We start from the raw sequence: 8,938 nt of genomic DNA, 5'->3' as shown, positions 1-8,938 counted from the left end.
CCAGCACCCATTCCTGACCGGGGCAGGGGGTCGGACTTGATGATCAGTTCAGGTCCCTTCTGGCCCTAGAAACTATGAGACTATGAAAACAATCCTGCGTGCTCGCTACTCCACAACTCAAATGCTCCTGCTGCTGGGACAGGAGGGGATCGTAGGTGAGGGAAGAGTGAGGAAGTCTCCAGACACCTTTCTTTTTGCAAACAGCACAAAAACCTGGCGTTAAACCATCCAAACAGGCAGCAGCCTCCATGCTCCTGTACCTGAGCTGCAATAAAATGTTTAATGAAACTCCAACCCTTCCCCAGTAGGTCCCTGGGCCGCAGACACGGGGGAGGTGTGGAGGTCAGCCGCCAGGCTGGGGATAAGGACTTTGCAAACCCCAGCTGGGAGAGGGCATGGGCACACAATGCACCGGGCCCGGGGTCAGCACGGGGGCCCGGGGACACGGCCACGGAGATGAAGCGTGGGAGCTAGTGGCTAGTAAGGCCAGACTCCGCAGCCTTTGCTGTCCCTGCATTCACCTGGCAGGGCTGCTGCCCCCAGCTCCTGCCAGGGGCCTGACCTGCTGGGAGGGGGCTGTGCGGAGATGTCCCGGCTCAGCCTTGGCTCCTCTGACGCCCCCACTCCCCCCATCCCTCGGGCCTGTTTGGGAACGGTGGAGAAGAGGGTGTGAAAAAAGCTGGGAGGCAGGGGGGCCCTCCCCCACCCCCCTCTTGTGACCCCCCCCTTGCTACAGCTCTGAAACAAACTCCTCTGTGCAACCCCCTTTGACAAGGCAATGAAAAGTTTCCCTAAGGGAGAGAGAAAATACCTTTACAAGGAGCAGCTGGGCAGGGCAGGAAGTGGGGACAGGGCGTGGGTACCCCTGAACCGGGACCCTCCCCCTGCACCCCCTTGCTCTCCTCCAGGCTTATCAGGCTTCCCGGGCAGCCAGCCAAATGCCTGCCGGAGGGACCCTCCCCATCCTCATGATACATCTCCTCTCTGGAAGGACTGGACGGGATGGGGGAAGGGTTGGGATGCTTTGGGTCTCGGATGACAGAGCATCCATTGTCCGAGTCCCCCCTCCTCCCCGGGCTGGGGCAAGACCCTCAAGGCAGGAGCGGGGGAGGTGGGTCTGTCTTTGGGACTGTCTTGTTGTTCCCCCCACAACCACCGACCTGCGGTAACCGCCCCCGCCCCGCATGAAGTGTGAGTGGGACGCCCCATCCTTGCTGGGGACACAGAGACAAATAGGGCAGGGAGCAGAAAGCAGAGCGGCAGATCAGGCAGGGAGCAGACAGCAGAGCAGCAGATTGGAAAGGTGTTCAAGGGGCACTCCGGGAGAGCAAGGAGCTGATATGTGGCCCACCAGCCAAAATAACCGATCTAACTTATAGATTCATAGATTCATAGATGCTAGGGTCGGAAGGGACCTCAATAGATCATCGAGTCCGACCCCCTGCATAAGCAGGAAAGAGTGCTGGGCCTACATTACCCCAGCTAGATACACATCCAGCCTTCGCTTGAAGACCCCCAGGGGAGGGGAGAGCACCACCTCCCTTGGGAGCCCGTTCCAGACCTTGGCCACTCGAACTGTGAAGAAGTTCCTCCTAATATCCAATCTAAATCTGCTCTCTTCTAGCTTGTGGCCATTATTTCTTGTAACCCCCGGGGGCGCCTTGGTGAATAAATACTCACCAATTCCCTTCTGTGCCCCCCTGACGAACTTATAGGCAGCCACCAGGTCGCCTCTCAACCTTCTCTTGCGGAGGCTGAAAAGGTCCAGTTCCTCTAGTCTCTCCTCGTAGGGCTTGGCCTGCAGGCCCTTAACCATACGAGTGGCCCTTCTCTGGACCCTCTCCAGGTTATCCGCATCTTTCTTGAAGTGCGGCGCCCAGAATTGCACGCAGTACTCCAGCTGCGGTCTGACCAGCGCCCGATAGAGGGGAAGTATCACCTCCTTGGACCTATTTGTCATGCATCTGCTGATGCACGATAAAGTGCCATTGGCTTTTCTGATGGTTTCGTCACACTGCCGACTCATGTTCATCTTGGAGTCCACTAGGACTCCAAGATCCCTTTCCACTTCCGTGCCGCCCAGCAGGTCATTTCCTAGGCTGTAGGTGTGCTGGACATTTTTCCTCCCTAGATGCAGCACTTTGCATTTCTCCTTGTTGAACTGCATTCTGTTGTTTTCTGCCCACTTGTCTAATCTGTCCAGGTCTGCTTGCAGCTGCTCCCTGCCCTCCGGCGTGTCCACTTCGCCCCATAGCTTAGTGTCATCTGCAAACTTGGACAGAGTACATTTCACTCCCTCATCCAAGTCGCTGATGAAGACATTAAAGAGTATCGGTCCAAGGACCGAGCCCTGCGGGACCCCACTGCCCACACCCTTCCAGGTCGAAACCGACCCCTCCACCACGACTCTCTGGGTGCGACCCTCCAGCCAATTCTCCACCCACCGGACTGTGCAGTCATCCAAGTCACAGCCCCTCAACTTGTTCACCAGTATGGGGTGGGATACTGTATCAAAGGCCTTCCTGAAGTCCAAGTATACGACATCCACCCCTCCTCCTGCATCGAGGCGCTTTGTGACCTGGTCATAAAAAGAGACTAGATTGGTCAGGCACGATCTGCCTGCCACGAACCCGTGCTGGTTTCCCCTCAGCATAATTTGTCCTGCCGGGCTCTCACAAATGTGAGCCTTGATAATTTTTTCAAAGACTTTGCCAAGGATGGAGGTGAGACTGACTGGCCTATAGTTGCCCGGGTCCTCCTTCCTCCCCTTCTTGAAAATGGGAACCACATTGGCCCTTTTCCAGTCCTCCGGGACTTGACCCGTGCGCGACGAGCGTTCAAATATTCCCGCCAGTGGCTCTGCAATGATGTCGGCCAGTGCCTTCAGTACCCTCGGATGGAGCTCATCCGGGCCTGCCGACTTAAAGGCATCCAGTTCCTCCAAGTGACCCTGCACCACCTCAGGGTCCACGCATGGCAGTCTGGTGCCTTGCTGCTGCCTCCCTACACTCCCAGGGAGAGACTTGTCGTGCCTCTCGCTTAGGAGCACTGAGGCGAAGAACTCGTTGAGGAGTTCAGCCTTGTCCCCTCTGTCCGTCACCAATTGTTTCTGCCCATTTAGCAGGGGTCCTATTCCTCCCTGGGCCTTCCTTTTACTCCCTATATATCTAAAAAACAATTTCTTATTGTCTTTTACCTGGGTTGCCATCCTCAGCTCCATGGTAGCTTTGGCCTGTCTAACTGCCTCCCTACAAGCACGAGCAGAAGAGGTATATTCCTCTTTGGTGATCTCTCCCTGTTTCCACTTTTTATGTGCTCCCCTTTTGGCCCTTAGTCTGCCCAGGATTTCTCTGGTCAGCCAGGGAAGCCTCCTGGCCCCTTTCCCTCTTTTACCTTGCACGGGGATCGTCTCGCTTTGTGCTCGAAGGATAGCTTCCTTAAGGCACAGCCACCCTTCTTGGGCTCCCATCATTTCAAAACTACTACTCTGCAGTGCATCCTTCACTAATCGCCTGAGTTTGCTGAAATCAGCTTTCCTAAAGTCCAGCACGTTCACCCTACTAGTTACCTTACCCACTCGACGCCTTATGTTGAATTGTATTTTTAGGTGATCACTGTCCCCCAGATGGCTACCGATCTGTAGGTCCCCTACTATGTCATCCCCCGTTGCCAATACCAGATCCAGGAAGGCATTCCCCCTAGTGGGACCATGTACCTCCTGCGTCAGGTGGAGGTCCTGTACACAGGTTAGAAACCTGCGTCAGCGGTGGGACTTTGCTGTCTGTGTCTCCCAGCAGATGTCCGGGTAGTTTAGGTCCCCCATGACCACCGCCTCTTTAGCTTTTATGGTCTCTGAGAGTTGCCTCAGGAGCCCCAAATCTATTTCTTCCCCTTGATGTGGGGGTCTGTAGCAGACCCCTACCACCAAATCCTTTTCCCCTTGCCCCCCATGTAGCCTAACCCACAGTCCTTCTACTTCCTCATCCTTTGATTCTGTCTTGATGAGGGTTGATGTATATTGCTCCTTAACATAGAGCGCAACCCCTCCCCCCCTTTTCCCCACTCTGTCCTTTCTGTACAATCTATAGCCCTCAATATGTACCGCCCAGTCGTGGGATGGATCCCACCAGGTTTCCGTCAGCCCCACTAAGTCGTAGTCGTTTAGTGCAACCAGGAGCGCTAGTTCATCCTGCTTGTTCCCCATGCTCCCAGCATTAGTATATAGGCACTTGAGCCCTGTGACTGGTGCTTTTGCTACCCCCTCGCTCCAAGTCCCAAAGGGCTCTTTGTCTCTTACCTTCTCGTTCCTTACCTGTGCCGTATTGCTGTCCACCCCCTGTCTTTTACATTCCCAAAGCTCTCTTTCTTCAGGCTGGGCTGTCCTTGTGGGTGCCACCTGGTTTGGTGGTCCACAGCCTCCCCCACCCTCATCTTCCCCTCCCCCCGACGAGCCTAGTTTAAAGCCCGCCGGAGGAGATCCGCCAACCTGGAAGAAAACACACGCTTACCTTTGGGGGACAGGTGAAGCCCATCCCAGCTGAGCATGTCCCTCGTTGTAATGTGTGGGTCATTGTCCAGGAAGCCGAAGCCTGCCTCGAGACACCACTGCCGAAGCCGCCAGTTGGTCTCTCGGATGCAGTTCTCATGCCGTCTTCCACGTCCGTTCACTGGTAGGATGGAAGAGAATACCACCTGCGCACCGACTTCCCTCAGCACGCCGCCCAGAGCCTGGTAGTCCGCCATCAGGTGATCGGGGGTTCTCCTGGCTGCATCATTAGTACCCACATGGACAAGGACCATGGGGTAGCAATCGGTGGGCTTGATCCTGACCTGGATTACCTCCGTCACATCCCGAATCTTAGCTCCAGGCAGGCAGTAGACCTCTCGTGCTGAAGGGTCCTGGCGACAAATGGGCCCTTCCGCACCTCTCAGGATGGAATCGCCTATGACGAGCACGCGTCTCCTCCTCTTCTGGGTCCTCTCGGAGCTCTTGATCTGTTTGGAGTGTGAAGAATGTGGCGTTTCTTCCTGCCCAAGGGTTTCCTCCTCCCTTTCCATCTCCTGCAGAGTCGCCAAGGCCTCGTACCTGTTCTCCAGTCGGACTGGAGAAGCTGGTACCTGCTCGCTGCGAGCTGCTCCGGTCCTGGCTGTGACCGTCTGCCACTCTGCTGTGGAGGTCCTTCCCTGGGCTGCTTCTTCCTTGGGTGCCTGGTCCTGCAGGGAAAGGAAATAACTGTCCATTTCCTCCTCCGCCTCCCTGATCCCCCTCAGCCTGCTAACCTCCTCCCGGAGCTCCCTCACCTGTGCCTCCAGAGCCCTAAGCCGGGCACCTGCCGGACAGGTGTGGGGGCTCCCAATCTGAAAGCATGGTCTGTTTTAATATTGTCCCCATTCAAATACTAATGGCCATTGTTAGATGACCATAGTTGTCACACCTCACATAACACAGGTAAGGAAAGCCCCAGGCCTGGCTCTCACTCTGCCAGAGATGATGGTTTGCTTGGTGTGCAAGAAAATAGGACATCCACGGGGGATCAAGAAGATACTTTACCCACGGTCAGACTGGCACAGGTTGTGAGGGGTTCTGCCTTTTTCGATAGCCAAAGACATGATCCTCTTTCCTGGATCTGTTGAATGCATTTTGACAAACTAGGTCCTGTGCTTGCAATGGCAGGACATTGACAGTGTCCTTGTCCCCCCACTTTACCAGTGGCAGGTTAGTGACCTCTGGGTGTTTTGGGACATGGCATCCGACTGTCGTGCAACAGGGTTGCTCAGACAGTTTTAAGAATGGGTTAGACGCTTATGTAGGATGCTTAGGTAGAGACAATCCTGCCTGGAGCAGGGGATTGGGCTAGATGATCTTCTGAGGTCTCTGCCAGCTCTGCTTTTCTATGATTCAGTGACCAGAGAGGAAGAAATGTGCGTGTGGGTGCAGCATGTATTTTTGTGAGGACAGGTACAATAAGAATTGCGACTTTTTGTCGTCTTCTGCAGTATGGGGTGTAGCCCTCTCTCCAGTGCATGTTAACAACCTCTGCAGCAGCAGGACCTTGGCTCCCCCTGTTTACCTATGGCAGGTGTGGGTGTTATATCTTGTGTTGTGTCAGGGTTGACTGTGTAGCTCTCTTAAGAGGTTATGCAGTGGTTTTACACAGGATAGCTTGGATAGGGATTCATGTCTCAGGCAGGGGGTCTCTCTGGAGGTCCCTTCCACCCCTACTGGTCTATTATTCTGTGTCTGGGCACTACAATGACAGGGGACATATAAGTACCCGAAGCAAATACATATGTTCTCATTTTAGGTGTGACTTTCATAGGAGTTGGGGCTCTAGAAGGCACCCGTCATTTCATTGAGATGTCAGTTCACTGGTTACTCTGAAAGCAGCACAAACCAGCCTCTCTCACAACTACCAGGTCCGGTGCTCAAAACATGGCACGCGTGCACCTTTCACCGGCCCCAGGTAAAGGCAGGGGACGGGGGCTCCTGCACATGCAGGAGGCAGAAGACCCAGCGCGGGCCAGCGAGCTCAACACGCGCGCAGGGTGCAGCGGTGCATATTAATAAAAATCAAGTCCTTGGAAGGAATCCAAGCCCCCCGGGGCATGCAGACAATCTGCTTTCTTCTTCATAAGACAGGAAGAGATCTTGGGGGAAACGTCCTTGATATCAGAGCGGGGAAGCAGCAGCAGTGGAGCGCTGGGATCTCCTGCACTAGAGGCTGGAGAATAAAGAATCACAGGTGACAGAAAATTCAGGTTGAAGGCACCCCAGGAGGTCACATCCAGTCCAGCCCCTGCTCCAAGCAGGACCAGTCCCAACTACATCATCCCAGCCAGGGCTTTGTCTACCAAGGTCTTCAAGCCCCCAAGGATGGACACTGCACCACCTCTCTCAGTAACTTGTTCCAGTGTTGCACTCTCCTAGTGAGAAAGTTTTCCCTTGTATCCAACCTCAACTTTCCTTGCTGCAGCTTGAGCCCATTGCTCCTTGTCCATTGTCTGCCCCTACGGAGAATAGTCCAGCTTCATCCTCTTTGCAACCCCCTGCAGGGAGGTGAAAGTTGCTATTCAATCCCCCTTGGTCGTCTCTTTTCCAGACTAAATCAGCCCAGATGATGAAGAAGAGAATCGCAAACAAAATGAAAAGTATCACGATGCCCTTTTATAAATCCACGCTACATCCACGCTTTGAATACTGTACCCTGTTCTGGTGTCCACACCTCCAAAAGGATAGCGAACTGGAGAAGGGGCAGAGAAGGGCAACAAGCATGATGGAGGGGCTTCCCTAAGAGGAGAGACTAAGGAGACCAGACACTTGTAGGGGGGAAGGAGAAGGGATTAAAAAGTATTAAATGGTGAGGAGAAAATCACTAGGGGCTTATGACTGCCTGACTCTCCCCAGACAAAATAGAGGGGTCACAGCATGAGACAAGCAGGCCGGCAGTTTAAAACCAGCACCAGGAAGCACGCTGTCACCCGCGTGGCATTACTGTGTGGGACTTGCTGCCACTGGAGGTGGTGGAAGCTGGCAACTTAGCCAGATTCAAACCAGGATCCGAAGCGTAGGTTGTAGCCAGACACAAGCAGGCAAGGGTCTTTGGGTAAATCCTATATCGTTTATGAGACCAACTCAAATAGTTGCAAAAGTTCTTCTTTGCAAGCATTTGGATACAACCACTTTTCATCAGAGATGCATCCTTGGAGGAAAGCGGCATCGGTCGCTATTGAGCAGGAAGCGAGGGGCATGGCCTCTGGACCCTAAAAGCTGGACGCTGCAAGGCAGAGAGAAGCAGGGGGAAACCTTGCTCAGACCCCGATCACTCGCCTTTCCAGCCTCCACTCTCTACCCCCCCCAGGCCTTTTGCTCTGCCACTCTGGGCAGTGGGCCAAAGACCACCAGGTCAAAATATAAGCCCCGCGTTTATATTGGTGATGGGGGCTACGAAGGGCACATGACTGATTTCTTGGGACAACTCAAAGACAAAATAGGGACAGGAGTGAGGACACAGGCTCAGAACGAGTGCACCCGGGGGGGCACCAAGCAGAGCACGCCGGACAGCATGATGCAGGAGACTGGGCAAGATGGGCCTATGGTCTGACCCAGTCAATGGCAGTGCTGATCTCCTTAGGCATTGGACCAGATGCCCCTTGAGATAAAATACCTTCCTGATCCCAAACGCAGTGCCAGTCTGACCCTGAGTGGAGGTGCAAGACCCTCTATCCAGGACCCTCTGGGTTTAAGTCCCAGCAGGAGCATCGGCACAGCCCCATCCCCAGCCTGGGCTGCAGACGACACCCAGCACCCCTGAGGAAGGCTTAAAAATGCAAACCTTGTCATGAGTAGCAACAGGAAGAGAAAAACGTCTTGCCCAGCTCCATGTGGCAACCAGCAAAGCCCAGAAGCCTGATAAATCCCCATAGCAGAGCACAGGCATGGCTAACCTAGATCATGTCCAACTGCTTTTTGATCACCACCAGGGATGGAGAGTCCCTAGACATCTATTCCACTGCCTCGCTGCTCTAACAGCGGAGAAGTTTTTGCTGAGATGCAATGCTACTCTGCTGCTCGGGGAAAGCGTCGTGCTCGGGCACGGCACAGCACGGTGCAGCCAGCGAGGGAGGCTGGAGCTGGAGGGGGGACCTGCAGTGCACGAGCCCTGGGGTCTGACTTCCCAGGCGCTGAGCACAGGCATCCTTGGAGCAAGGCTCTTCAGCATGTTTAACCTGAACCCCTGACCAGTCCACGGTTGTCATGTGCTTCCGGTTAAGCAATAAGTGTTCTCCTAATGAGGCATTCAACTGAGTACAGGGTGTGGCTAACACCCAGGTCCTCTGGTTTGAGTCACAGCCTCCAGGACAAAGGTGGTCTGGGATCATGGGAAACAGCTGAGAGGGAGTTGTAGACGAGCTCTTCCATGACCTCCCCGCACGCTTC

The sequence above is a fragment of the Crocodylus siamensis genome, chromosome 5 (genome assembly GCF_052110815.1).
Source record: "Crocodylus siamensis isolate JL-2025a chromosome 5, ASM5211081v1, whole genome shotgun sequence".
Classification (NCBI taxonomy): Eukaryota; Metazoa; Chordata; order Crocodylia; family Crocodylidae; genus Crocodylus; species Crocodylus siamensis.
This window is presented reverse-complemented; position numbering follows the sequence as displayed.